The sequence below is a fragment of the Ornithorhynchus anatinus genome, chromosome X1 (assembly GCF_004115215.2).
Source record: "Ornithorhynchus anatinus isolate Pmale09 chromosome X1, mOrnAna1.pri.v4, whole genome shotgun sequence".
In the NCBI taxonomy this organism is placed as follows: Eukaryota; Metazoa; Chordata; class Mammalia; order Monotremata; family Ornithorhynchidae; genus Ornithorhynchus; species Ornithorhynchus anatinus.
The window spans coordinates 77,315,267-77,338,373 of record NC_041749.1 but is presented as its reverse complement, the minus strand read 5'-3'; the positions used below and the strand labels follow the sequence as shown (position 1 = coordinate 77,338,373).

General features: G+C 44.4%; 1 long non-coding RNA gene and 1 other non-coding gene across 2 annotated transcripts; both read right to left on the bottom strand.

Moving 5' to 3' along the window:
* Positions 1 to 296: 296 nt before the first annotated feature.
* On the bottom strand, positions 297 to 439 carry LOC114806658. Its single transcript, XR_003754720.1, has one exon. It is a non-coding gene; the product is annotated as a small nucleolar RNA SNORA7 (small nucleolar RNA).
* A 3,550-nt stretch (positions 440 to 3,989) lies between these two features.
* LOC120638064 lies at positions 3,990 to 4,750 on the bottom strand. The gene is made up of 2 exons (XR_005659528.1): positions 4,632 to 4,750; positions 3,990 to 4,465 (listed from the first exon to the last, which is right to left on the bottom strand). It is a non-coding gene; the product is annotated as an uncharacterized LOC120638064 (long non-coding RNA).
* Between the last annotated feature and the right edge of the window lie 18,357 nt (positions 4,751 to 23,107).

The following is a 23,107-nucleotide window of genomic DNA, read 5'->3' as shown; positions in this document are numbered from 1 at the left end:
TTTTATTGGGCCCATTAAGGTCTTGCTTTTTTGACCAGGATGATGGGAAGGGGATCTGATAGTTGAGAAGCAGCATGGCCTAGTAGATAGAGCATAGCCCTGGGAGTCTGAAGGACCTGCGTTCTAATCTCACTCCACCACTTGTCTGCTGTATGATCTTGTGCAAATCACTTCACTTCTCTGTGCCTCAGCTGTCCCATCTGTAAAATGAGGAATAAGACTGTGAGCCCCATGTAGCTTGAGTCTCCGCCCTCTACTCTCTCCCAAGCTGCTGTTGCCCAGCACGGTAAGTTTTGACTTGTAGCAGATTGCCTTCCATTCACTAGCCACTGCCCAAGCTAGGAATGGAATGGAATGGGTAGGCCTCTGCTTGATTCTCCCTCCTATAGCCAAGACTGCTAGAGTACTGGAAACTCTCCAGGTATGATTCTGAGTGGGGTAGCTGGGATTCTTACTGCCTGGAAATACTTTTTTTCTCCTGATTTGGTTCTTTCTACCCCAATGCTTACTATGCTGTTGGCACATTGTAAGTGCTTAACAAATGCCATTAAAATAAAAAGTTGCAGTGCCGGTAGTGGAAGCAGCTCAGCCGCAGAGAACGAAGGAGTAGGGGGGGGTTGTCTAATTTCCTCTTCCTTTATCTTCCCTCTCTCCTCTTCTTACTACTTTCCCTTCTCCGCCTCCTCTTCAGGAGCAGCAGCCGTAATTGCTTAATTCTTCCTGGGCCATTTTCTTGAGGTTTTTGGCACCATCTCTCTGATGAGTTTCTGGCCATGGTGGACACTGTCATAACATGGTGTTCAGTGGCGGGCTCAGTGATGTGGTACCAGCTGCAGTAGTGGCAGTTGATGACAGCAGAGGCTGGCTGAGTGCTTGGTGTACGTGTTTGTGTATTCTTATGTGTCTTTTGAACCATCCCCAACCTGCTTCGGCTATCCCAAAATATGGTCACTTTACTTTTGCCAGTAGACTGTAAACTCCTTGAGGGCAGGGATCCTGTCAACCAACTCTCTCAAATTGCACTTTTCTAAGTGCCTAGTACAGTGCTCCACGCACAGTAAATTCTCAGTAAAAGCCATTGGCTGATTGATTACTTGATAGCTCAGTTTAATTGAGGTCCTCCCTGGGAAGTTTGGACACAGCAATGCTTCTGGCTGTACTCTTGAACTAGGAGTTTTCATGATTTTCTCTTTACTGGAATACGAAGAGAACATATCACAGCCCATCATCGGCATCACCATCAGTTTTTGTTGAAACCTACCGTGTGCACAGTTCTCTGCTAGGTGCTGTTGATGGTTAAGAGCGGCGAAGGCAGGAAGTCTAATAGTGGAAACAGGATAGACATAGAAACACGAAGATAGAGTGAAACCCCGCTCTGGAATTGTCTACAGGGTCAAAATCCCAGGGCCCTTCTTTAGGTGGGGCTGTGTTATAGCAAGGGTGGGAATTCCCAGCATGGCAAATCAATCAATCAATCAATGGTATTTATTGAGCGCTTACTGTGGGCAGAACATTGTACTAAGCTCTTTCATTCATTCAATAGTATTTATTGAGCGCTTACTATGTGCAGAGCACTGTACTAAGTGCTTGGAATGAACAAGTTGGCAACAGATAGAGACAGTCCCTGCCGTTTGACGGGCTTACAGTCTAATCGGGGGAGACGGACAGACAAGAACAATGGCAATAAATAGAGTCAGGGGGAAGAACATCTTGTAAAAACAATGGCAACTAAATAGAATCAAGGCGATGTACATTTCATTAACAAAATAAATAGGGTAATGAAAATATATACAGTTGAGCGGACGAGTACAGTGCTGAGGGGATGGGAAGGGAGAGGGGGAGGAGCAGAGGGAAATGGGGGAAAAGAGGGTTAAGCTGCGGAGAGGTGAAGGGGGGGTGGTAGAGGGAGAAGAGGGAGAAGAGGAGCTCAGTCTGTGAAGGCCTCTTGGAGGAGGTGAGTTTTAAGTAGGGTTTTGAAGAGGGGAAGAGAATCAGTTTGGTGGAGGTGAGGAGGGAGGGCGTTCCAGGACCGCGGGAGGACGTGGCCCAGGGGTCGACGGTGGGATAGGCAAGACCGAGGGACGGTGAGGAGGTGGGCGGCAGAGGAGCGGAGCCTGCGGGGTGGGCGGTAGAAAGAGAGTAGGGAGGAGAGGTAGGAAGGGGCGAGGTGATGTAGAGCCTTGAAGCCTAGAGTGAGGAGTTTTTGTTTGGAGCAGAGGTGGATAGGCAACCACTGGAGTTGTTTAAGAAGGGGAGTGACATGCCCAGATCGTTTCTGCAGGAAGCTCTTGAGAGAGTACAGTACAATATAGTTGGAAGACACGATCCCATGAAAACCATGAACTCTCTGAAATGAGCAGCTTTCCCTCTTCTGAAGTATATTGAAGGGGTGCCTCTTCTTACACCAGCTAAACGTTTGATTGAACCGGAGATTCACTGCATGCCAGTTTCAATTTAGAAAGCTGTACTTCTGGATACCTGCCATACAAGCAGGAGGCTTGAGTTTCAGCAGTAGATTAATACAGTCTTGGCTATTTCCAGTATTTTTCATATGGAATGAAGAGCAGATCAATTTGAGAAATATAATCAATAACAATGATAACCATATAACTCTGGGTTTTTCTAGTGCCCCAAGAGTACAGATCAATCGTTAGTATTTATTGAATGCTTATTGTGTGCAGAGCATTGTACTAACTACTTGGCAGAGTACATAACTATATGAGTTGGTAGACATGGTCCCTGACCTCAAGGAGCTTACAGTCTAGTGGATCTATTGTCTCACTTCCATTTTCCCATTTGATTTAAATGATATTTTTATCTAAAATATTCCAGAGGCATCAGCCAGATTAATAATTAAAGCATTTGGTTTCTGCCAGCATTTTTCATTCTACTCTTTTGGTATATACCCCTCATTTCCCTAAAATACTGTGCAAATATCATATATACTCAGGTCTGCTGGAACATGTTTTTTCACTACAAGTTTTGACTAGAACATGATGGCAGAATTAGGAAAAGTTCTTCTGACCACGTGCATATGTCTGGATTCAGCAGGGCCTCATACATGGCACTGTATATATAGCGAGTACTACAATGGGAGCTTGCCTTGTTCTATGGCTGTTAACAGTCCAGCAATTTTCTTAGCTCTCTGGGGTCCATTTTTCCCTATTCCCCTCACCTGAGGGTCCTCACCACTCTTTGGATCCTTTCACTTTCCTCAATTTACCCTCACACCTTTGAAATGTGAAATTTATCCTTGAGAAAAGTGGAAGTGCTGGGGGTTACTTCCTTCCTCCATTCTACATGTTGGGGGATCTGGGGCACAGAGCACTTAAGTGATTTATAATAATAATAATAATGGCATTTGTTAAGTGCTTACTATGTGCCAGGCACTGTACTAAGCGCAGGGGTGGATCTAAGCAAATCGTGTTGGACACAGTCCCTGTCCCAAGTGGGGCTCAAAGTCTCAATCCCCATTTTACAGTTGAGGGAACTGAGGCAAAGAGAAGTGAAGTGACTTGGCCAAGGTCACACAGCAGACAGCAGAGGCGGGATTAGAACTCATGGCTTTCTGACTCCCAGGTCTGTGCTGTACCCCCTACGCCATGTTGCTTCTCATGATTTATGCCAGGTTTCCCACTTTGTCAGTGATGGATCCAGAGGTATAAACCTAGTCTCCTAGGCCAGGGCTCTTAATCAGTCAACTCTCCTGACTCACAAACAGATCAGAGCTACGTTTCCCATTTCCACCTAGGTTTCCGCCAACTCCCACTTCCAGTAACTAACTTTGCTCCCTTTCCTTAGAACCTCTTGAGGACAAGGCTCCACTATGATGAATTTGTAGTTCTTACCATCTCAATTTGGCTATTTTTTTAAAGAACCCGTTCATTGCAATATCCATCTATCCGTTACAAAGTGCTGTTTGTGATTTTTGAAATGCTCTTTATATTTGGCTCATACATTTGAAATTATTTTAATATATTCTGCACTTGTAGATTAAATAGCACCATGTGTTTCCCTTTATTAAAGGCTTCTTATTTGAAATGTTCCTAATATAATTAGAAGGTTTTAACCTACGGACATGTATATTTAAGGAGTACAGTGTTGTAAACAGTTCTGAAGGAAGCTCTCTCCACTCTCCATAACCGATGTGTACTTTCCATTTCTAATCTGTGCTGCTTCTGGGAATATCTTTCAGACCATTCAAAAAGAGCCTATTCTCCAGTTCACCTGTGTGGCTCTGATTCCTGTAAACGGGAGCTTCAGAGAGAAAAGAGAAATAACCTCAAACTCATTGCCTCCACTCCATCCCTTTTCCTGGCTGGTAAGCAAAACTTTCCATTAGTTGGAAAAACAGTCAAGTCTCAGTTATACAGGAGTTGATGATCCAGTTTGTGGATTATCCAGGTCGCTGACTTCTGCTTCTTCTCCTTTCTGCTCTCTTGACTTTGAGGCATTCCATTGCTCACTAGCACCTCCAGCAGAGGGAGGACGATGAAAAGGAAAGAAGAGAAATTCGCATCAGCCAATTTGGCCGCTTGTATGCAGCCCAGGATCAAAACTTGGTCTGGGAGGAGGTTGGAACTACTGGCTAAAATGAAGTATTTGGATGATTGTTCATCTCAGTTACTCACGCTCTTCTGGATTCCCATTATGAGTTCATGAAGCACTGCTCTGGCTGGAGTTGGTTCTCTGGTCTTAATTCTCCATTTGTAAGTGCACTCAGTTCAGCCAGAATGCATATTTTCATTATGCGCTTTGGCTAGAACGCGACGATAGAATTAGGGAACGTTCTTCTGACAATAGACGCCTGTCTGCATTCAGTGGGATGTGGTGTCAGAAGAAATGGTTGTGCACGTGAACCAGGGCTGCTGTCATGTAGCTGCAGAGCCTGTAGTAGATTCTTTTTGCTCTCAAGAAATTTACTATTGAGCCATCTTGGTTTGGGGACTGTTTTTTGAAAGACTCCATTGTGACCTTGATGTGTCTCAGAATGTGGTCAGTTCAGCACTGCTTCATGTGTGACTGACATGATCCAATTGTTCTTCAGATCCCTATATCACACCATGATACAGTGTGGAGTTATGATGGAACCAGGAACCCCCTCTACAGACTGTAGACTGTAAGCTCCTTGTGGTCAAGGACCGCACCTACCAACTTTGTTGTATTATACTCTCGCAAGCGCAAAGTATAGTGCTCTGCACACAGTAAGCACTCAGTACATACCATTGATTGATTGATTGATTGACTGATTACAGGCTCCAACATAAAAGTGAATGGGCTGTAGCACTGCTTGCTAGGAAGCCATCAAGACACTAGCCTTAGCTAGGTGATGTCTACAAGACTGTTTCAATGAAAATGAGTGAGAGATCAAATGAATCCTTGCAGCAAAATGAGCAATGCCTCAACACTATACATACATATATATATAATAATAATGTTGGTATTTGTTAAGCGCTTACTATGTGCAGAGCACTGTTCTAAGCACTGGGGTAGACACAGGGGTATCAGGTTTTCCCACGTGAGGCTCACAGTCTTAATCCCCATTTTACAGATGAGGTAACTGAGGCACAGAGAAGTTAAGTGACTTGCCCACAGTCACACAGCTGACAAGTGGCAGAGCTGGGATTCAAACTCATGACCTCTGACTCCAAAGCCCGTGCTCTTTCCACTGAGCCACGCTGCTTTGCATTATATATAAAATAATTATGGTATTTGTTAAGTGCTTACTATGTGTCAGGTACCGTACTAAGCAGTGGGGTGGATACAAGCAAATTGGGTTGGACACAGTCCCTGTCCCACATGGGGCTCACAGTCTCAATCCCCATTTTACAGATGAGGTAACTGAAGTTAAGTGATTTGCCCAAGGCCACTCAGCAGACAAGTGGAGGAGTTGGGATTAGAACCCATGACCTTCTGACTCCCAGCCCCGTGCTGTATCCACTACACCATGCTGCTTCTCAATGAGAGTACAAGTAGTGCTAAGTAGTGCTATGCAAATCAGTATCATTTTAATCAGTTCCTTCACACAGGTTCTCTGTTTTGAGGACTGAGACTCGTCTAGGCTTTTCAGTGCGAGACTTCATCTTCATCATCATCAATCCATGTATATGGATGTGGCTGAAAAGTATGACATGCAATCAGCAATCATTTCCACCTACTGTGCATGTCGTGCCTTCTTGTGCTGATGCTTATGCCTCCATACCAGCCTGTCTCTCTGTTTTTAAGACTGTCTCTTGGTATTCTGATTTTAGCAAAGCTGCTAGCCTCCTCTCTCTCTTCCCAATCCCCATCATACATAAATGCTCCCCACCTGAGTAGTGGTTACCCTTCAGTCATTCATTCATTCATTCAATCATATTTATCGAGCAATTAGTGTGTGCATTGCTCTATCTCAGTCCATCCCATTCTCAATCCAATGCTCTTTCTCACTGTTCGACCCTGAGCTTCATTAGGTCTTTAAAATGATTATTCTGCAGATGTTTGATTATTCTGCTCTCTTCCCTTCTCCTCACAGCAAAGCTATATTGCTGTGAACACTGACTTGATGATGGTGAACTGAATGAATTCCAGAATCTCATTGCTTGTAATTGCTCTAAGTGTTTGATGTTGAGAGTGGATAATAGATGATGCTGGATGTCTTTGCTGGCCATGTCTTTTGTAGTACAACCAGGTCTTACAGACATAAAGAGGGATAGATGTCCTCCTAACTTTAATAATAATAATAATAATTGTGTCATTTGTTAAGCACTTACTTTGTGCCAGGCACTGTACTATGCATTGGGGTAGATACAAGTTTATTAGGTTGGACACAGTTCCTGTCCTACAAGAGGCTCACAGTCTCAATACCCATTTTACAGATGCGGTAACTGAGACACAGAGAAGTAAAATGACTTGCCCAAGGTCACACAGCAGACAAGTGGCAGAGCTGGGATTAGAACCCATGACCTTCTAACTTCCAGGCCCGTGCTCTATCCACTACACCATGCCACTTCTCAACCTTTACAGACTTTCAATTTGGAATGAAACTTGAGGCCCCATTATTCACAAATTCTTCCAATCAATCTTCCATTAGCCATGTCAGTCTTTTTAATTTTCTTTCTCTCTCTGTGCATTGTTGGATAGGTTAGCAGAGTTTGTTTACAGCATTCATTTCTGTGCTGCTGATGAAAATATTTGGGTGTTTGTAAGACTTTCTAGGTTTAGTCTGCCACACAATCTTGGTCTCCTTGGAGCTTATTTTTAGTTCATAGCACTCAGGTTGATATTGCAGTGTGATTCAAAATCAGCTGCATGTAGATTACAGTCATCAGTAGCAGCAATCCCAGGATAACTGTTTCAAAGACTCTATGAAAGATTATGCTCCCTGCCTGTTGAGTTGGAAGAGTTTCTCAGAGGTCAGATGGATAATTTCACTCTAGTTTTTTTTATGGTATTTATTAAGCACTTACTATGTGTCCAGCACTGTTCTAAGCACCGGGGTAGATGCAAGTTGATCAGGTTGGACACAGTCCCAATCACACATGAGGCTCACAGTCTAAGTAGGATGGAAAATATGTACTGAATGTCCATTTTACAGGTGAGGAAACAGAAATGCAGAAAAGTCGAGTGGCTTGCCCAAGGTCACACAGCAGGCAATTGGCAGAGTCAGGATTAGAACCCAGGTCCTCTGACTTCCAGGCCAATGATTTTTCCACTAAGCCACACTGCTTCCAAGTTCTTTGTTGCATCCTCAAGAACGGTGGTATAGATAAGCTAGAACAGGTCTTAGTCTACCACACAGTCGTGCTTTACTACTACAGAATGGGGGAAAGGTCAGACAGAATGCCTTCAACTCTCACTTGACTGACCATATTGTAAGGGAGTAGCCTATGGATCTTAGTGAACTTCTTAAGGCAGTTACATTTATGTAGCAGTTCCCAGAGTCTTAGTTTGCTAGGGGTGTCAAGTCAATCAGTCAATCAAAATATATTTACTGAACATTTACTGTGTGCAGCACACTGTACTAAGTGATGGGGAGAATACAGTGGAATTTAGGAGACATAATCTCTGCCCTCAAGGAGCTTACCATCTAATGGGGGAGGTTGAGAGGGGATGACAGACACTAAAATGAATTACAGATCAAGCAGCGTGGCATAGTAGAAAGTGCACAGGCTTCAGAGTCAGAGGTTGTAGGTTCTAATCCTGGCTCTGCCACTTGTCTACTGAGGCCACTTATTTGCTTGGGCAAGTCACTTAACTTCTCTGGGCCTAGGTTCCCTCATCTGTAAAATGGGGATTAAGACTGTGAGCCCCACATGGGACAACCTGATTATCTTGTATCTACCCCATCACTTAGAACAGTTCTTGGCAAAGAGTAAATGCTTAACAAATACTATTATTATTATTATTATTATAAGGTCTATGAAAACAGGATAGTGGTCTTAGGGAAGCAGTATGGCCTAGGGAAGGAATCCAGTGACTAAGAGTTAGATGAGATGGGTACTAGTTCCAGCTCTACCACTTGCCTGCTGGGTGACCTTAGGCAAGTCACTTACCTTCTCTGTGCCTCAGTTCTCTGAGCTGTAAAATGAGGTTTAAAAATCTGTTCTCCCTCTCTGCTAGACAGTGAGTCCCTCATAGGACAGAAACTACATTTGACCTGATTATCTTGTATCGACCCCAGTGCTTGGCACATAGTGAGTGCTTAACAAATACTCCAATTATCATTATTGTTGTGTTCAATAAATACCATTTTGCTACCATCACTACAAAGTAGTTATATTATCATTGAAGCTATTCTCACTTTTACAAAGCTCTGACAGGACATATAAGAAGAATGGATGACAACAGAAGCAGTATGGCCTAGTGGCCTAGCATGGGCCCAGGAGTTGGCAGAACCTTGGTTCTAATCCCAGCACCTTCCGTTTGTCTGCTGTGTGACCTTGGCCAAGTCACTTAACTTCTCTGTGGCTCAGTTCCCTCATCTTAAAATGGGGATTAAGACTGTGAGCCCCATGTGGGACATGGATTGTGTCCAACTTGATTTGCTTGTTTCCACTGCAGTGCTTACTACAGTGCCTGGGACATGGTAAGCACTTAACAAATGCCATGAATAAACAAAAAAGCAAACAGATACCCAGACAGCTGCTGTATGGTGAGCTGAAATGAGGCAACCAAAAACAAGGGGAGCAGTAGAAAAGCCTTGTGATGACACAGTAAAGTTCAACCTCCACAATGTCACATCTTGACTAAATGTTGGGAGACTACATCAATCAAGAAAGGTGAGTGTCCTTTTGAGCAGAAGTTTCAAGAGTACTGAGACTAAGAGGCAAAAACAAAAAACAGCGCCAGATGCTGGAAATGGAAAATGTATCAGCCCAACAGGGGAGGATCTTTGGGTGTACATGTGGTGGTCAGGGCTTTCAATTGACTTTTTCAATCGCACTCTCACATAGGAAAAGTTCACTGTCGGTGGTGTCAACTTCAAACACAGACAATTATATATTTCTAATAATGAACCAGAACCTCTCCCTGATCAGGCCCAAGAAGGAAAAAAGAGTAGATTTTGGCTTGGCAAGCTGACAGCTCCAAAATGAAACACCTGTATGTCAGCTCTTCCCAGCCCAGAGAAGCAGGCTCCTGCTGGGCCATCTGTATCCCACCTGCTCCATCATCCACCTGGCAGGATTTGAGAGCTCATGGTAAAGAGAACTTTTCCCTTCAACTTTCTTCTTTCATCTGACAATTTTTCATCATTTTGAAGATACCAAATGTGGCCAATTCATCACTGGCCAAAGTCTGGAGAGTTCAGATTCTACAACAGGCACCCCACACATTATCCAACCTTGGCTTCACGGACTCGGTCCTCTCCTGGTTCTTCTCTTATCTTTGGCCGTTCATTCTCAGTCTCCTTCATGGGCTCCTCCTCCCTCTCCCATCCCCTAACTGTAGGGGTTCCTCAAGGGTCAGTTCTTGGTCCCCTTCTGTTCGCCATCTATACTCACTCCCTTGGTGAACTAATTCACTCCCACAGCTTCAACTTTTATCTCTATGCAGATGACACCCAAATCTACATTTCCTCCCCTGTTCTCTCCCTCCCAGCTCATATCTCCTCCTGCCTTCAGGACATCTCCACCTGGATGTCCAGCCAACACCTAAAACTCAACATGTCCAAAACTGAGCTCATTATCTTCCCTCCCAAACCCTGTCCTCTCCCTGACTTTCCCATGACTGTGGACGGCACTACCATCTTTTCCGTCTCACAAGCCCGCAACCTTGGTGTCATCCTTGACTCCGCTCTCTCATTCACCCCACACATCCAATCCGTCACCAAAACCTGCCGGTCTCATCTTCACAACATCGCCAAGATCCTCCCTTTCCTCTCCATCCAAATCGCTACCTTGTTGGTACAATCTCTCATCATATCCCGACTGGATTACTGCATCAGCCTCCTTTCTGATCTCCCATCCTCCTGTCTGTCCCCGCTTCAGTCTATGTTTCATTCTGCTGCCTGGTTATCTTTCTACAGAAACGCTCTGGGCATGTCACTGACCCCCTCAAAAATCTCCAGTGGTTGCCTATCAACCTTCGCATGAAGCAAAAACTCCTCACTATTGGCTTCAAAGCTCTCCATCACCTTGCCCCCTCCTACCTCACCTTCCTTCTCTCCTTCTACAGCCCAGCCTGCACACTCTGCTCCTCTGCTGCTAACCTCCTCACTGTGCCTCGTTCTCGCTTGTCCCACTGTCGACCCCTGGCCCATGTTCCTATCTCTGGCCTGGAATGTCCTCCCTTCTCACATCTGCCAAACTAGCTCTCGTCCCCTCTTCAAAGCCCTACTGAGAGCTCACCTCCTCCAGGAGGCCTTCCCAGACTGAGCCTCCCCTTTGTCCTCTGCTCCTCCTCCCCCTCATCGCCCCTATTACCTCCCTCTGCTCTACCCCCTTCCCCTCCCCACAGCACTTGTGTATATTTGTACATATTTATTACTCTTTTTTATTAATGATGTGTATATACCTATAATTCTATTCATCTATTTTGATGGTATTGATGCCTGCCTACTTGTTTTGTTTTGTTGTCTGTCTCCCTCTTTTAGACTGTAAGCCTGTTGTTGGGTAGGGATTGTCTCTATCTGTTGCTGAATTGTACTTTCCAAGTGTTTAATAATAATGTTGGTATTTGTTATGCTCTTACTATGTGCAGAGCACTGTTCTAAGCACTGGGGTAGATACAGGGTAATCAGTTTGTCCCATGTGAGGCTCACAGTTAATCCCCATTTTACAGATGAGGTAACTGAGGCATAGAGAAGTGAAGTGAGTTGCCCACAGTCACACAGCTGACAAGTGGCAGAGCTGGGAGTCGAACCCAAGACCCCTGACTCTGAAGCCCAGGCTCTTTCCACTGAGCCACGCAGTAAGGACTCAATAAATATGATTGAATGAATGAATTAGATTCCTCACCTAATTCCTTATTTGCACCTCTCCTCACTCAATGAGTCCTCTAATTAGGTACCCTCATGATGGAATCTCTGCAGGTGCCACTCTGAGATGAATATTCAGCAGGAGCCCTCAGAAAGGGCCAGGAGAGGACTGTGGTGAGGCTTGGGATCCTGAGTGGGCAGTAGGCAAGCCCCTGCTTCTGGGAAAGACGGATGAGAATGCCAAAAAGCTGCACCTGCCCCAATGAAAATAAGGGGTAAAGAGCCCAGGAAGTGGGGAATGACCATGGTGATGTCCTTTCTCTGGTGAGAGGGCCTCCTCATCTCCCTTAGCTGAAATCACTTGAGGAATTTGATGACGGAATAGGGGAGCAGTTTGGACCAGAGGGCTTAAATAATGAGGAAGTATTTCCTGGAACTTTTAAATCTGGACCCTGTTTTAGGAAAGCATATTGAAGGGGTCAGGGAAAGGAAGGAAAGAAGAGGAAAAGGAGGAGGAGGAGGGCATGGAGAGGAGGACTGGGAATCCAGTAAGTAGTTTTTTGATTCTTGAGAAAAACCATCTATAAGATGACCACAGGCTTGGCTGCTTGGAGTGATCAGTTCCAAGAAAGGGCCCTTCTCTTTCAGGAGTGGGCTGTGCCTTGATCTTGTGCCCAAGGTAGCCAATTCAGTGTCTCTTGTGATTTATGTCTTATTTTAAGAATCAGATGATTTGCCACTTAGAAAAAAAAATTGAAAAAGCCTTCACTCCTAAGGCCTATATTTTATGGAGTGAGGAGTTCCTGCCAGTGTTTGAAGCAAGATGATTAAAACCATCAGAAGGCTTCTGGCCCATGGCAGAGAGGGGTGGAGGGTAGGGAAGGGGGAGAGAATAGGTAGTGATTTCATTTATAGTGGGCTTTTTTACAGCTGTGAGGGGGAAGAGAGTTTTAAATCCATAATTGGGCAGAAAAAACTTAATCAAGGTCAAAGGGTGTTCAGATAAAATGTCTGATTCCAAAACACAAAGTGTTGGCACAGACTCATGGCAGGAACTGGAATACAATCCAGGATGTTTGAATGAGTCAGTGAATGCGACTAAGCCAGTGAGGAGCTGTTTTTTTGTAAAGCAATTCCCCACTATCGGGGCTTGCCTAGATCTGACTAGGGGGCCACTTTGAACATTGTCTAGTGGTTAGTGAATTGAGTTGGAAATGAGACCAACTGGATTCTAGTCTCAGCTCTGCCATTGATTCAAGAGTGCCCTAGCCAATTCACCTAAAATCTGTTTCTCCCTTAGTAAATAGGGGAAAATTATCCCTGACCTCCCTCCCTTGCTCCATTTCTCCCTCCCACCCCCCTTTCTTTCCCCCACCTCTTAGAAACGAGATAATTTTGTGGAAAAAACGGTTTGAACTCTATACTACATTCATGTTATTATCTTCTGTGGTATATTCAGCTATTGGAAAGGCTGGGTTCTTGCAAGGCCATTCCTAGGGTAGAGTGAATGGAACAATTGTCCCAGGCCCACAGCATCAAAGAGGCCCTGCTCTCCCAACAAGAAGCTTTTTTAAAAAAATGTTATTTGTTAAGCCCTTATTATGCACCAGGCACTGTTCTAAGCACTGAGGTGGATACAAGTTAATGAGGTTGGACACAGTCCATGTCCCACATGAGGCTCACAGTCTTAATCCCTATTTTACAGATGAGGGAACTGAGGCACAGAGAAGTTAAGTGAATTGCCCAAGGTCACACAGCAGACAAGTGGCAGAGCTGGGATTAGAACCCAAGTTCTTCTGATTCTCGGGCCCATGCTCTAACCACTAGACCACAGTTGGTGCAGGATCAAGTCAGCCCTCAGAACCAATGGTTCCAGGGATTGGTCCAGGGGGAGCATCTTAAGGGCTGCCCAGGAAGGGCAGTTCAGATTGACTGGAAAGGTGGTTGCTGAAAGCAATCTGATTGTGCTTCTAGGGCAGCTTGGTGTTGTCCCAGCTCAGCTCGGGTGAGAGTTTGTCAGGCAGTGGTGCATTCAGGTCTTGAATCTGGGAGGCCATGGACCCTTGCTCATCAGACATAATCCAGTGAGTTTAATAATAATAATAGTAATTCTAATAATAATTATGGCATTTGTTAAGCGCTTACTATGTGCCAGGCACTATACTAAGCACTGGGGAGGATACAAGCAAATTGGGTTGGACACAGTCCCTGTCCCACATGGGGCTCACAGTTTCAATCCCCATTTTACAGATAAGAGAACTGAGGCACAGAGAAATATAGTGACTTGCCCAAGGTCACACAGCAGACAAGTGGCTCCAAACACTCCTAGAGCCTGGTTCACATAGCACCAGGCCCCAGAAGGAGCACAAGGGGGAAACCAACTCTGGCAGCAGGCTGAAATCCAGCGTTGCAGGAGGTGGAGGAGGGGGCTGTGGTTGGATCCCGACTTCTAGGCTACAGGAGGAACAGGCGGCATGTATGGCTGAAGAGTTCCTGGGAGTCTGCCCAACTGACTCGAACTCTTTATCCCAGTTTCCTGGCTGCCTTCAGCTTCCCAAAACTCCTCCTCTAGATGACAAGCTTTCCCTCTAGACTGTAAGCTTCTTGTGGGCAGGGATCATGTTTCCCAACTCTATTGCACTGCACTCGCCCAAGAACTTGGTATAGTGCTCTGCACACAGTAAGCGCACAATAAATACCATTGATTGAAATAAGTGGGCCTTGTGACAGTCAGAGAGGTAGAGGAAGAGGAGGCAGGAACATCCATGAATCCAGTTGCACTCCTTAGCTGCTCCATGGGATGTGCTCTTCTTGGGGACTCAGGGAGGGAATTGCAAATCAGACAAATCACCCAGAGGCTCTTCTTGATTTTAAGGTTTGCTCAATGGCAGGAGGTCACCTTAAAGAAACTGTAATATCATGGGAATGAGTCTTCCCAGATAACAATAATGATGGTATCTGGTAAGCGCTTACTATGCATCAAGCACTGTTCTAAGCACTGGGGGTGGTACAAGGTAATCAGGTTGTCCGACGTGGGGCTCACAGTCTTAATCCCCATTTTACAGATGAGGAAACTGAGACACAGAGAAGTGAAGTGACTTGCCCAAATTCACACAGCTAAGTGGCGGAGCTGGGATTAGAACCCATGACCTCTGACTCCCAAGCCCAAGCTCTTTTCGCTAAGCCATGCTGCTTTGATCTCTTTAAAGTACACCTCCAGAAAAATCACCAAGTCTTATGCATATCGAATGAATTCATTTCTCAACGTTTTTTCTTTCACATATTCACTGTTGGAGAAAATCATAGTGAAAATCATTTAACATTAAGGGAGCACCATTCAGGGAAGCAACTATTTATGTATGTGGCAAAGGAAGGCTTTCTAAGGTGGGTAGACTGGTTTCTTTTATTCCATTTTGGAAGTGTCACTGATGATGACTGGCTGCCACTGTCTCTTAAAGGCATTGCACTTCATTTTTATTACTCCACTCCACAGGTCAAGCTTTCAATCAACTCTGACTCAAATGAAGACAACATCCACACCATGCCATTATTCAGATTATCTGTCAAACATTTGGATTATATCATGCTATTTCTGCACCAAAGTCCAGTTGTTTCAAGAGGATATGAATCTAGAGCTGGAAATAAATTTGATTTGTCTAATATGCAAAGAGAGTCAAAATAGGTGCTATAGGGGTCTCCTGTTCTAGGGCCCAATATACCATGGACCAGAATTCCAAGGTGACCAGTCAATGGAGCCTCCCAAGGGAAAAAACATTTCCCCAATCCCAGTCAAATTCTCGTTCCAGATGAAAACACCGAGGATGAGGCTCTGGTAGGGAAAATGGAGAGTATTAGGTGAAAAATGTGAAGGGATTAAAATGAAAACCATGTAGAAAGCTTTCTCCTAAACTGAGTTAATAATTGAAGCTGGCTGATGTAAACAACTCTGGGCCTTTAAGAGACAGCGGAAACTGGATGAGAAGCAAAGGACTAAAGTCAAGGCATATAGTACAGTTTAGGAATACACTGTATGAACTGCTGAAGCTCTTTTTTTAATTTACTGCTAGTACAGTTTGAAAAACATAATAAGCAATCCTCTGCCTAGTCCATCTGTATTAGTTAAAGCTCAAGGCTGCTAGCATGAAGAGAAACACTTAACAGAGTGACCAAGTTGTCTTGCCATCCTTAAATCAAGGTTGAGAGTATGCCAATTCCTAATCTCACATGATGGGAGCTTTAAGGGAACAGCAAAAGGTGGTTAAACATGCCTTTCCTATGTGTGGGAAAACCCCTTCTACCAGCCTTCCTCTTTTGTCTGTCCTTATGAGTTTTCATATCAGCAATTGTCTGAGAGAAGACATTTTGACGGAGGAAGGACTTAACCTCTAGTTATTTAATTAAAGTGCATTAATATTAATAATACCTGGAATTTATATATCTTTCCTCAAAATGGGAACAGACAGAGCACCATCTCTCTGTTTGTCTTCAGGCACCTACCTAGTACACAATCAAGCACCAAAGAAGAGCTTGATAAATGCTATGCCATATGATTCTCCCTGAGTCTAGGAAGAATTCCTATGATGTGCTACTGACTTTTAGTCCTCAGAAAGTATCCTTCTTTACATAAACTACCTCTTCGGAGTCTGACATTGAGAAGCAGCGTGGCTTAGTGGAAAGAGCACGGGCTTGAGAGTCAGAGGTTGGGGGTTCTAATCCTGCCTCCGCCAGCTTTCAGCTGTGTGACTTTGGGTAAGTCACTTAACTACTCGGTGCCTCAGTTACCTCACCTGTAAAATTGGGCTTAAGACTGTGAGCCCCACATGGGGCAACCTGATTACCTTGTATCTACCCCAGTGCTTAGAACGGTGCTGGGCACATAGTAAGTGCTTAACAAATACCATCATTTGGTCATCATTCATTCATTATTAAGCAGAGTGAAATGTTAAATTTATTGACTTTTATTTCCTCATCCCATTTTTCCTCCCCTGTGTGTCGTCTATGATCTTGCTCTTGGGTGTGTACCCCTTAAGTACCTTGATATTCATTCATTCAATTGTATTTATTGAGGACTTATGGTGTACAGAGCACATCACTAAGTGCTTGGGAGAGTACAGTATAACAATAAACATACAACGAGCTTACAGTCTAGAGGGGGAGACAGATGTTAATATAAATAAATAAATTACAGCTACGTACATAAGTGCTATGGGGCTGGGAGGGGGGATGAATAAAGGGAGCAAGTCAGGGTGTCACAGAAGGTAGAGGGAGAAAAGGAAAGGAGGATTTAGTCGGGGAAGGCCTCTTGGCTTTGAAGGGGACAAGGGTCATTGTTGGATATGAGGAGGAAGGGTGTTACAGGCCAGAGGCAGGATGTGGGTGAGGTGTCGGCGGCGACATAGACGAGATCAAGGTACAGTGAGAAGGTTAGCATTAGAGGAGCGAAGTCTTGATAGTTACCCCATTCCCAGCCCCACAGTGAATCTGTACCTATTCTTATGCTCTATTTCCCCTTTTTGTAATTTATTTTAATGTCTGTCTCCCCCTCTAGTTGATAAGTTCCTTGTGGGCAGGAATTGTGTTTATCAACTCTAATAATGATAATGATGATAATAATGATACTTAAGTGCTTACCTAGTGTCAAGCATATACTAAGCACTGGGGTAGATAAAACATAATCAGGTCAGACATGGTCCCTGTCCCACATGGGGTTAATAGTCTAATGAGAAGGAAATAGGATCAAAACCTAGAAAGATAATAATAATAATAATGGTACTTGTTAAGTGCTTTCTATGTGCCAAGGACTGTTCTAAATGCTGGGGTAGACACAAGGTAATCAGGTTGTCCCAGATGGGGGGGGGGTCATAGTCTTTATCCCCATTTTACAGATGAGGAAACTGAGGCCCAGAGAAGATATTAGACTTGCCCAGGTTACACAGCAGACAACTGGCAGAACCAGGATTAGAACTCAGGCCCTCTGACCTCCACGTATATACTCTTTTCATTAGACCATGCTATTTCTCCTTGTATTGTATCCTCCCGTGCACTTAGTACAGTGCTCTGCCCACAGTAATTCCTCAGTAAATTTAAATTGATTGATTGACTAGCACCTGGAGGGTGGGGCAGAGAAGGAGTGAAGGGCTGAATTAAGGTTGCCATCGTGAGAAGGAGGGTGGCTTAGTGAAAAGCAGCATGGCTTAGTGGCCAGAGCCCGGGCTTGGGATTCAGAAGATAATGATTCTAATCCTGGCTCTGCCACCTGTCTACTGTGTGAACTAGGGCAAGCCACTTAAATTTTCTGTGCTTCAGTTACCTCATCTGTAAAATGGGGATGAAGACTGTGAGACCCACGTGGGACAACCTGATTACCTTGTATCTACCCCAGCACCTAGAACAGTCCTTGGCACATAGTAAATGCTTAACAAATACCATTATTATCATTATTATTATTATTATTATTATCTTTCTAGGTTTTGACCAAAGTCCCTGGCCTCCAAACAGGGTTAGATTCATTCAATCGTATTTATTGAGTGCTCACTATGTGCAGAGCACTGTACTAAGTGCTTAGCACTGTACTAAGTGCTTAGCACTGTACTTCCTTGGCTTTCACAGATGAGTCTCGACTCCATTAGTGCTTCAGGAATGTACATTTGTTCCTCTGATTTGCATTTGGTCATGCTGAGTAGTCCTATTACAGGACTTCAAGTCTAAATGGCAAGGTCTGGGTTCAAATTCCGCTGCCTTACTATGTTAAGCACTTACTATGTGTCAAATACGGTTCTAAGCTCTGAGGTGGTTACAAGTGGATTAGGTTGGACACAGTCCCTTTCTCACATGGGGCTCACAGTTCAACTGATTGATCAACTGGTATCACATACAAGTTGGCCCTGCCTGCTCGGAAGCATACATCTGGGTTTCCAAAAGGAGATGGGGGCAACCTTACAATAATAATAATAATCAATAATTATGATATTTGTCAAGTTCTCACTATGTGTCGGGCACTGTTCTAAGTGCTGGATAAGATTCAAGATAAGCAGGTCAGACACAGTCCCTGTCCCACAGACGGTTCGCAATCTAAGTAGATTGGAGAACAGGTTTTGAATCCCCATTTTCCAGATAACTGAGGTCCAGAGAAGTTAAGTGATTTGCACAAGGTCACACAACAGGCAAGTGGCAGAGCAGAGATTAGAATCCAGATCCTCTGATTCCCAGGCCTGTGCTCTTTCCACTAGATCCTGCTGTTCTTCACCTGGAAGAATCTGGCTCATTCATTGATGATGATGATATCTGCTAGCCAGTGATATTTATCAACCACTTTTCCTTGCATCCACCAAAATACTACTTGGTCTGAGACTGCCTATTCCCTATTGGCACTACTCAGGCTCTGAAATGAGCGGTCGCAGAACTGAGGCAGTGGACTGGTGATGAATTGAGACTGCGTTAGCCCAACCAAGTTCTCTTCTTTTCTACCCCTCACAAGCAAGGTGCACCCTAGAGCTGGGAGGGGTTTTCTCCCTTTTCTGGTTTCGTTTTGTTGTTTCCTTGATTTGCAAGCTTGTTCTCTAGACTGTAAGCTCACTGTGGGTCAGGAATGTGTCTGTTATATTGTGTATTGTGCTCTCCCAAGTTCTTAGCACAGTGCCCTGCACACAATAAGTGTTCAATAAATATGACTGATCGATTGAGTAAATAAATTGGGTTTTTGCCTCTCCCTCTACTAGATGGTAAGCTTCTAGAGGGCAGGATCATGTCTTCTACTTTTATTGTACTTTCCCAAATGCTTGGTACAGTACTCTGCCCACAGTAAGTAGTAGGTAGTCAATAAATACTATTGATTGGTAGGTTGGCTTGGGTCAGAGCCTTTACCTTCTTGGTATCATGGAAAAGATGAGAGGAAGAAGAGGAGACAGAGGACTTCAAAGTTCATGTGCCTATAGACCTGGGACTTTTAGTACTTAATATTCCTTGGGGAGCTCATCTGCTCCCATGGATTCAGGTATCACCTCGACACGGGTGACTCCCAAATCTCTTTCACTAGCTCCTACCTCTCTCTCCAAGTATAATCTTGCATTTCCTCTTGCTTCCAGGATCTCTCCATGTGGATGTCCCATCAGCACCTTAAGCTCAGTATAGCTACACTGAACTCCTAATATCCCCTTTGAAACTCTCTACTCCACCTAACTTTCCCATCCCATCTGACAACATCACCACCCTCCCCGTCTCCCAGCCCACAACCTTTGGCATTATCCTCAATTCCTCCTCTTTCAATTCTCACATTCAGTCTGCTGATAAATTTTGTTGGTGTTTTCCCCAAACATTCTTCAAATCCTCCCTTTCTCTCCATCCAAGTGGTTACTATACTGGTCCAGGTGCTTGCCATATCCCGACTTGACTAATGTACCAGCTTCCTCACTGGTCTCCCTGCCTCCAACCTCTTCTTTCTTCAGTTCTATATGCAGTTCTATACTTGGTTCAGTTCTTCACTGTACTGCCTGGTATATCTTTCTGCACATGTTGATCTCCACATTTCACACTCCTCCATACCTTTCAATAGTTGTCCATTCCTCTGCACATCAAACAGAAACTCCTGACCATTGGCTTTAAGGCACTCCATCAGTTCATTCTCCTTTACCTAACCATTCTCTTCTCCTATTACAACCCAGCTCACACTCGCCGTTCCTCATGCTCGACCTGTCTGCCTTCAATTCCTGGCTCACACCCCTTCTCCCTCCACCTTCAAATCTGCCACATCTAAGCTCTCCCATTTTCAAAGCCCTTCTGAAATCCCACCTCCTTTGATTAAATTTTCTTCTGCCCAATTCACCCAATTTTTCTGCCCAGCACCTCAGCACTTTTTCACACACAGCTTTTCATTGCACATGTAGATAGCAGTTTACCTACTCTGCTATTTACCTATTTCTATTTACTATTTCTGCTAGTTACCTATTTATGAGAAGCAGCACAGCGTAGTGGAGAGAGCAGGGGCCTGGGAGTCAGAGGGTCATGGGTTCTAATCCCAGCTCCACCAGTTGTCTGCTGTGTGACCTCGGGCAAGTCACTTCAGTTCTCTGTGCCTTAGCTTCCTCATCTGTAAAATGGGGATTGAAACTGTCGCCCCAAGTGAGACAGAGACTTTGTCCAACCCAATTTGCTTGTATCCACCTCAGCACTTAGTACAGGGCCTGACACACAGTATGTGCTTAACAAATAGCATAATATTAATAATATTTCTTCCTCCGAGCTGTACATTATTTTGCCTCTGTCTTCCCCATTCAATTGTAATTCCCTTGTGGGAAGGAATTGTTTCTTTTTTCTCTGGCATACACCCAGTAGGTACTCCAGAAATACTACTGACTACTTGATTAAGAATAGAGTCAGTGCATGGGGAACTATCTAAGGATCTTTATAAGTAGATATTTACCCAGATACTTAGATGAGCTCCCAATGCTTCCAGCCCCAAACACAAAACATTCTGGTGGCTTTTGGAGTTGCCTGAACTTCCATGGGCTGCATTAGCTTGAGGCAGCTGGGATACTCTAGCCCCTCTACTTGATAATAATAATAACTGTGGTATTTGTTAAATACTTACTGCATGCCAAGCACTGTTCTAAATGCTAGGGTAGATACAAGGTAATCAGGTTGGATGCTCAGTCCCTGTCCCATATGGGGCTCACAGTCTTAGTCCCCATTTCACAGATGAAGTAGCTGAGGCCCAAAGAAGTGAAGTGACTTGCCCAAGGTCACACAGCAGACAAGTAACAAAGCGGAGAGGAGAACCCAGGTCCTCCGATTCCCAGGCCCGGGCACTTTCCACTAGGCCACAGTGGGGAGGGGATTGTCGGGGGTGAGAGGATTATAAGAGGGGATGGGGATTGTGATGGGATGAGTTAGGGGATGGGATGGCCCTCTTCTGCATGGGCCAGGCCTCATTTGAAACCCCTAAACCTCAGGAACATTAGGGCAATCATCCTGGCTGTCCCCAAGGGAGTTCTGCTCCCCTTGGCTGCAGGTCCAGACCCTAGATCTCGGCATTCCTGACTTTGGGGCCCAGAGAGCACCATCCTTGTGATGTGCAGCTCGCGGTTTGATGGGCATTCCAGCAGTTGGTAAACAAGCTCTACAGACTGGCATTAAACATGCAGGCTTTCCCTGTGTTTATCCTGAGGCTCACCGTTGGCTCACTCTGCTTTGCTCCGTTCCAACTTTCACCCTTGGATACATGCCTGTCTCACATCAAAATCATTGCTAGACCATCTGAGGACAAAGCTGAAGGAGACTTTGACAGACCCTCTCATCCAGCCCCCAAACCCATCCAGTCAGGTTTACAGGCCTTTGCTGCCAAAGAGAACACTTGGAAGACATTTACTGAGGAAAATGGGAGATTAGAGAATCTGGGAAGATGAGAGGCCTCCAAAGGAATTCCCAGAGAAGCATTTTTATCTGTTTCATTCCGTGCCCTTCTGTAGTAGCTGGTACATGGCTGAGAGGGACACTGGAAAAAAGGGAGTTCAGAGTCAAGGGAATGGTTGATTTGCAAGACAGAACAAGCAACCAAGAACCTAGCTCTTCATCGGAACAATTACAGCTATGTCTACTGTGATGTGGTGGTTGTGTCCTTACACTCTTAGAGTAATCATTGATTGATTTGGTGAAGGGGAAGATATCAGCTTGACTAATATTTTTTGTGGCAAATTCCTGTGTTATTGTTATGTCTACCACTAGCAGAATGCTTTACACCCTCATCACTCGTTCTTTTATTGTATGAAACAATGTAATTTTTCAAAAAAGAAACACAAGATATTGTATGATACCGTATGGAAAATCAAAGGCAGAATCTGGCAAACCTAGCAGCATCTAGCCTGGACTGATCCCCCACACATATGCACAACCATTTCCTCACCAACTCTATTTGTGCCAGCTGGTGCTATACCCAAACCATATTGGTTCTTTGAGAAGAATTTTTCCTAATTATTTCATTGTGTTATATGATGATGATAGTATTTATTAAGTGCTTACTATGTGCCTAGCCTCTTCTAAGCGCTGGGGTAGATACAGGGTAATCATGTTGTCCCAAGTGGGGCTCACAGTCTTAATCTCCATTTTACAGACGAGGTTAACTAAGGCACAGAGACGTTAAGTGACTTGCCTAAGGTCACACAGCAGAAACTGAGGGAGCCGGGATTAGAACCCACATCCCTTGACTCCCAAGGCCGGGCTCTTGCCACTAGGACACGCTGCTTCTCTTATTGTGCAATGAAAATACATTTGGGAACTGACTTCATCAGCTTCACCCTGAACCTCATCCAATTTATTCCAACCTCAATGCATTAACATTATTTACTGAGCACTTCCTGTGTACAGAGCACTGTACTAAGCACTTGGGAAAGTGGAATACCCTAGAGTTGTTTTCCCTCAAGGACCTTATAATCTAGAGGGGAAGACAGAAATTTCCCCTCCTCTAGGAAGCTTTCCCTAATTTAAATACCCCACCCGTGGTCACATTATCCCAGCAGTCACCCTTCGCACCTATATAGTAGTTCACATTCTCTACTTACTTATTTACTCATCACTCAGTTAACTCACTCAGTTATTTGTCTTGCCATATTCTGGCAGTTATCAACTGCATATGATTTCACCCCCTTCTCCCACTTTTTCTAAATAATCTGTGTCCACCTGTCTTCTCCATTCAATTGTAAGCTCCCCGAGAGCTGG